Here is a 7139-nt window from a genome sequence, read left to right as displayed (position 1 = left end):
GGTGATGATGGTGGTAGTGGTAGTGTTGGTGAGATGGTGGTGATGATAATGGTTGTGGTGGTGATGATGATGGTGGTGGTGGTGATGGTGGTGATAATGGTTGTGGTGGTGATGATGATGGTGATGGTGGTGATGGTGATGATGGTGGTGGTGGTGGTGGTGAGATGGTGGTGGTAATGATGATGGTGGTGATGATAGTGGTAGTGATGGCAATGGTGATGATGGTGGCAATGGTGGTGGTGGTGATGGTGATGATGGTGGTGGTGGTGGTGAAGATGGTGGTGGTGATGATGGTGATGATGGTGGTGGTGGTGAGGTGGTGGTGGTGATGGTGACGATGGTGGTGGTGATGGTGATGATGGTGGTGGTGGTGGTGATATTGGAGATAAGGTAGCAATCAGAGTACTGTTGATGGTGGTAATAGTGTTAGGTGATGGTGTGGGGAAGGATGGTGGTGTTAGTGGTAATGAATGTGGTGATGATAATGCTGTTGATGGTGATGATGTTTTTGTGATAATGACTGTGATATCGGTGACTGTTGGTGAAGGTGGTAGTTGTGGTATGTTAATTACAGTGGTGGTTTTGATACTGTAATGGTGGTAACAGTGGTTGTATTGTAGATGGTGTTGCTAATAGTGGCCAGTTTCAGTGGTAGCCATTAAGTGGAGGCCGTGGTGGCAGGTGTTGCTGGTGGTTAGTTGTCTCAGCTCTTAGGTGCATTTGCAACCCATGCCCCCCTGTGGCAAGCAGGACACACCCATGGCACAGTTAATAAGCCAGCACAGCAGACGTGGGATCCCAGCCAAGATGGATGGAAAAATGGGGTAGAAAGCAGAGGACAGTGCCTGTGAGGCCTTGGCCATCTGGGAAGGCATCTTGGAGGAGGTGAGGCAGGGATGGCTGTGATGGGGGAAGGTTTGGAATCTCCCAAAACCAGGGAAGTGCCATGATGTACCTAGTGCCCAACACAGAGCCATTTGCTAAATGAGTGAGTGAGCTTACCACCCCCTTGACCTGCCAGGCAGCAGTGGCCTCAGCATGGACTTGAGTGTCTTGGCAGTGGCCCCTTAGCTGGCAGGGTGGGTGACGGGCCAGGCAGAGCCGGGCTTCAGGTGCCGTAAGTGAGGATCTGAGTGAGGGGGCAGGGCCAAGGGCAGACTTTCTGGATGCCAGCCCCTAATGGGGGAGGGATCAGCAGGTAGAATAGGGTGGGCAGGCCCCGAATCCTCTTATCCCAGACCACTTCCTTGCCAAGCTGGGGAGCCCAGCATCCCACCCTCTCTGGGAGCCCTTGTCTGCCTGGCGGACAGCCCTGGGCCTATGCCTCTTGCCCCGCTGGGTCAGAAGAGCCACTGGACCCTAGGGAGGGCTGGGTTTCCTGTCCCGGGGCAGGTCTATGGTTAGAATCCCTGACTCAGTGTGGCCGGCGCCTGGTAGGAGCCAAGAGATTGGCATCTCTTGTGGTGGAGAATGTGAAACACTCTGGAGGCCCCAGTCACAGACCTGTCAGTGCCAAGTGAGGCTCAGACATGGTTAGCACCAGAAGAGACTCCAGGAGCCATCCCCAGAGGGAAGACCACCAGCTGGGACTCAGTAAGACCCAGGTTAGGCAGGTATCCAAACCCTAGCATTGGTGGGTCACAGAGCCCAAGGGTCTCTCCAGACCCCAGGCATTGTCCTTAGGCCCTGAGCTGGGAAGGGCTATTGCTGACCTGGGCCTCCCCTAGAGATCCTCACAGACAGGCAGCCTGACAGGGGCTGGACATGGAGGCAAGATCAGAGAGGCTTCCTGGAGGGGGTAGTGGCTCAGGGGAGGCATGAAGGACAAGGCTGAGTCGGCCAGAGAACAGGGGTCCTGTGGTCAGAGGTAGGCCCAGAGGCAGGAGAGGGTGCCTGTGTGCCAGGCTACCCTCTGGGATGGCCTATGCAGGCAGGGCTGTCAGGCCAAGAAGGGCCCAGCAGGACAGTTATGTGAGCTTGGGCTGCTGGGCCAGGCAGAACACAGAGAAGGGAACCAGGCACAGCAGTAGGGAAGGGTGATGAAGGGCTCGGGTGCAATGCAGGGATCTCATGGGCAGGGCAGGTGGGAGGCCTGATTATCCAGGCAGGGTTGCCAGAGGAGCAGACACTGCTAGTCTTGATATGTGGCCAAGATGGTAGAATTGGGAGTGGGCCTTCCTGCTGATGAAACATGATTACTCAGGGCTCATACTCAGATGGTGATGGAGCAGAGTGGTGGTTTGAGGGATCCAGGTGGAGGCCAACCCATTAAGGATTTTGAAGGCCTGGCTTAGTTTGGGGGGACTCCTAGAAGCCCCTGCCTGCAGAGACATTTCCACTCCCTGCCTAGCACCTGAATCCCCCACTGGGGCATGCTGTGCCCACTCCTGGCTTCTTTCTGCTGTGTGGGAGGACATTCTATGAGTCATTCACACTAGAGTGTGAATTAGCCCATCAAATCCAAGGGGACCCCGACAGCGCACAGTCTCATAATAGCACCTGCTTCGTGGGCTGGCGGGAGGCATCATGAATACAGCGAAGGCACTGCTGTGGTGGATGGGTGGATGGGCTCTCTGCATGCCCTCTCCATCACTATTACCTGATGTCCCATGGGCTATAAACCCAGCCCTCCTCAGGGTTCAGTGGCTGTTCTCCTGATGTAGCTGGGCAGGGGGCACAGAGGCCCAGGGTTGTCTGCCAGGCAGACAGGGGCTCCCAGAGAGAGTGGGATGCTGGGCCCACCAGCCCAGCAAAGAAGTGATCTGGTCTAAGAGGGCTGGAGGTCTGCCCACCCTGTTTTACCTGCTGACCCCTCCCTAGCTGGTGTGGCCTTTTCTGAATCACCCACACCTTGGGCATGGGAACAAGGTTGTAGCCCTGCACCAGAAGCTGAGAGTGAAGTGAAGAGGGGATCTGCACTGGGTCAGGGGCTGCCCTGGGAGTTGTGGCCACTGTTGGATTTAGGGGGCTGCTGGTTGGGTCACAGGAAGTAGGGTTCATGGCCCAAGGGTGGCAGAGCACAGAGTGGGGAAGTGGCTCAGGGAGGTTTAGCAAGTCCCTGGGAGCAGTGTGGCCTCTGCTTCTCTGCCCTGGAGGAAGAGGGGGAGGAGGGAGGTTGGGGGTGCCCTTCCTTCCTCGGCTGCTCTCCCATGGCATCTTAGCTCAGCACCTGTCCCCACTGGTGTGCCAGTGGTGGGTGTCTTCAGGACTGTCATGTGTTAGGACGTGCACTCAGGGCCACAGCTGTGTGGCACATGTTGGCTCAGGACTATGAACAACTCAGAGATGGGATAAACGGAACAGGAAATGGCCCTTGGCTTGTTGACACGGAGGTGCTCGGTGACCTTGGCAGGAGCTGAGTGGGACCATGGTGAGGTTCACTAGTGGCTTACGGAGGGCTGTGCAGTGGCTAGACCCATCCTGAGTCCCTATCTGAGGGTCCCAGGTACCCCTGGGGACCAACTCCTCTCAGACTGGGAGGGTCTTCTGCTCCTCTGGTCCTGGCAGGTGTTACTGCTCCAGCTCCTCCTCTCACCCTGGGCCAAAAGGAGTGGGGAGCAGGAGTAACTGACCCAGATTCTTCAGGCCTGAGCCTAGGAAGGGGGGGCCTGGCTCTCTGACCCAGATATTCCAAGTTTCTATAGCTTAGAAAAGAGGTAGCAAATGGTTTCCCACGTGTGGGAGCAGTTGCAGCGTGTGAGAGGAGGGAATGACCTGCCGGAGTTGCAGAGATGGGAGCAGTTGCCCCTGAAGCAGGACATATTTCAGTCAGACTTGGGGAAGAACTTCCAGATGTGAGTTGGGATCTGGTGTAAGAGGATGTTTCCTAGAGGTTTTGTTGAAAGGTTCGCTGAGGCTTTCTGATCTTTCCCAGGTTGGTACATGTATGTCTAGGATATAAGCAAGGGTCCTCAGGTCAGGGACCACCCTTCCATCCGTCTTGCTAAAGACCAGCCAGTCCTCAGCTGATGTCCAGTGCAGCAAGGAGGGCTCGGGTTACTCCTGGGAATCCTTCACTAATTGGGTTCTTCTCCTGGCTTGGGATGGCTGAGGACAGATCAGGCTCTGTTCAATGTCTGGCTACCCTCTAGGGCCACTTTGGACCTGTGATTTAGTCAGGGTTTAGATGGCATAGGCCCTGGGTGTAAAGACAGCCCAACAGATAAAAACTGGAATCTAGGCCCTACTGCTGTCCCGCTGTGTGGCCCTGGACAATCGCCACCTCTCTGAGCCTTGCTTTCTTTATCTACAAAGCTGACTTGAGGATAGTTGCAAAAATTGAATGATAAAATGCCAGAAAGCCCTTAGCTCAGAATGGAAGCCATTATTATTGAGGGCATGGAAAAGCAAGGAGAGGGTCCCTGTCCCTGAGCTGCATGTTGGGGGGCTGAGGATACTCCCTTGATAGACTGCCCAGTCCTGCTACAGCCAGAGGGACACTAGAATGTGCCTGAGGCCCTGCACCCCCACCCTGAGCTAAGCACTTATGAAGTGATTGGCCAGCTACGTCACTGGTGAGGGGCAAGTGCCCAGGCTGTAGGTACAGGTCCTGGCCTTACCCCCAGCACAGTGGGCAGTAGCCCCCTTCTCCCCACTGCCCAGGAGGCTGATAAGGTAATTAGTGCCCACAGCAGGAGCCCTGCAGGCTAGGCACTGCTCCCAGGCTGGCGCTCTCCTAGGTGGTGGCGGGCAGCTGTGGGCCTGGCACCCTGTGGACTCACTGGTGCAGCTGGGACCCTGCCAAGCTCCTGGCCCCAGCTCCCCCCAACCAGCCTGGCTCCCAAACCCCAGGCCTCAAGTGCTATCCCACTGGAGTCTCCCAGGAGTGCTCGGGCAGTTGGGCAGCTGGGTTCCGGGGGACTGAGGCAGTGCCCATGCCTGGTCACTGGGATTTGTGCTCAGTCCTGGCTGCCATAGAGCACTGTTCTTCAGTGCAGCCAGGGAGAACCAGCCTGCAGGACCCTTCCCTGGGCACATGCATTCTGGGCAGACCAGACTGCAGCCACACATCCACGCCAGGCATGAGGATGGGGCATCCAAGGAGCTGGGCTCAGCCAGGGCCTCATAGCTCTGTGCCCTGGTGGGTCTTAGGCTTGTACCCTGTGTGTTCATTCCCCTGTGGCATGGGTCCAGAGGTCCCTACCCTGGAGGGGGGAGTGGACGAGAGATGGTGAGTGAGGCATGCCTGACACATGGCACTGTGGTGGAGGTGCAGGATCTGGAGTGCCACTGATGGCTCCAGGACTTCCCAGGCACCCCATGCCCCCGTTCCCATTCCCTTTTCTGTGTTCAGCAAGAGCTAGAGAAGGGGTCTCAGCTCCGGACTTTGACTTTTGCACCATGTTGTGTTAGGGATACAGGGCAGGGGTGCATGGGGCAGCCTGGGTCCTTGGCCTCCATCCCAGTGGCTGGGGACAGTGCTGTGGTTATCCTTTGAGGCCTGTGAGGTTCACATGGGCTGAGGCCTATAGGCTGGGGCAGAGGTGCCCTGGGAACCCAGGAGTCTGAAGGTGCTGGGCCCGTCATGGCGCCTGCCTGCTTTAGTATCTTTGTTTTATGGAGGCTCCTAGGATGGATGCACTTGGGGCCTCCGAACCTAGCCCCATGGGATAAGAACTTGGGTATCTCACTCGGCACTTGAGAGGGGAGGGCACTTCCCAGGGCCACACAGCCCAAAGCCAGCCTGCAGAGACTGGGCCCTCCTCCCTGGGCCACAGACTTCCTTCTCTGTAAGCCAGGACCAGGTCTTTTCCCAAGAAGGGGGGTGGAAGCAGACAGTAAGGATGTTCTCAAGGCCTCTTATCTTACCCCAAGTGTGTCCTTCTTCTTCTGGGCCTGAATTTCAGAAAGTTCTATCATTCCTTCCTGGACTGCTGAGAAAAGAGGGAAAGAAGAAAGGAGATTGGGTAGCAACACCCCAAATTTAGTAGAGACAGCTCTGAGCCCAGATACCTGGGGCTCAGGCTCCATTGGCAGGTGCACTAAGCACAGCCCCGTGCCACTCAGCAAGTGCCAGCCCACCCCCATTTTAGAAATGAAGAAACTGAAGCAGGAGGTGGTATAGGCAGCTCTCCAAGGTCACACTGCTAGGACGCTGCCAAGGTGTGCTTTAGAGCAGGTGCCTGGTCTGCAGCTTGTGCTTGTGGTTCAGGGCTGTGTGGGGGTGGCTTTCTAGCCTCTCCTGAGGAGGGCAGGCAGGGAGAGGAGTAGGCCCACTGTATAACCAGGCAGGTCCCTCTGGGCTTAGGCCCCCAGACCTCACTGTGTGCAGTGGGGTGCAATGGAGGGGGTGAGCTGAAGTCTCTGGGCTGGGAATGGTTGAAGCTACAGCATGAAGGTTTTGAGGCAGACCATCAGAGACCCTCCTTGCAGAGGTCAGAAGGCCTGGGCTTTTCTCTTAGAGTCCCTAGGAGGGGTAGGTCCCAGTTACTGAGGGAAGGCCGTGCCTTTACTGCTGGAGTTCAGGAGGCTGCTCTGCTGGGGCTCCTGCAGCTGCAAAGCTACAACTTGGAACTGTTGGCTCATCTCTTCAGGAGGCCTGGAGCCCCTCTGCCATCAGTCAGGCCCAGAGGCTGTGGACTCAGTCCCAGTGAGGCCCTCCCCTTGAGCTTCCTGCCAGCTGAGTGCCAGCAGGCAAAGGAAGCAGGCCCAGCCCAGGAGCCAGGTCTGTGAGGGATGGACACTCGGAAGTTTCTGGACAAGAGGGCTGCCTTGAAGGATGGGGAGATTTGGCTCAGTGGCAGAAGGAGGAGGAGGAGCGGTCTGCAGAACAGTTCAGTCCCTGATGCCCCAAGAACATGACAGTTCCTGTGCTTAACCGGGGACAGCTATAGGCCTAGAGACAGCAGGGGCCCGGGTCGCAGGGACGTCTCAGCTACAGGTCGCCTCCCTGCGGGGAAGGCTGTGAGGGTCCCTGGAGAAGAGCAGTGCTCCCGGGACAGGGCCGTGGGTGGCGGATGTGGGGGGTGGTGGCACGGCCCAAGGTCACCAGCTGCAGCCAGCGCCCTGGCTGTGGGGCTGGAAGCTCAGAAGTGCGGCCACCCCACTCCAAGCCGCCCCGCGCCCACGGCCACACCCGCTCTCGCCCGCCTCTGTCCGCGGGCGCCCGAGGGCCAGAGAGCTGGGGCGGTGGGGACGCG

The 7139-nt window shown here is 57.4% G+C and overlaps 1 protein-coding gene across 1 annotated transcript in view; it reads left to right on the top strand.

The window, feature by feature from the left end:
• Nucleotides 1-7139, top strand: part of ADGRB1 (adhesion G protein-coupled receptor B1) — a 69118-nt gene that overhangs the window by 31099 nt on the left and 30880 nt on the right. The window lies entirely within an intron of this gene.

This window comes from Otolemur garnettii, unplaced genomic scaffold (assembly GCF_000181295.1).
Source record: "Otolemur garnettii isolate 467f Iridium unplaced genomic scaffold, OtoGar3 scaffold00291, whole genome shotgun sequence".
Classification (NCBI taxonomy): Eukaryota; Metazoa; Chordata; class Mammalia; order Primates; family Galagidae; genus Otolemur; species Otolemur garnettii.
This window is presented reverse-complemented; position numbering and strand designations above follow the sequence as displayed.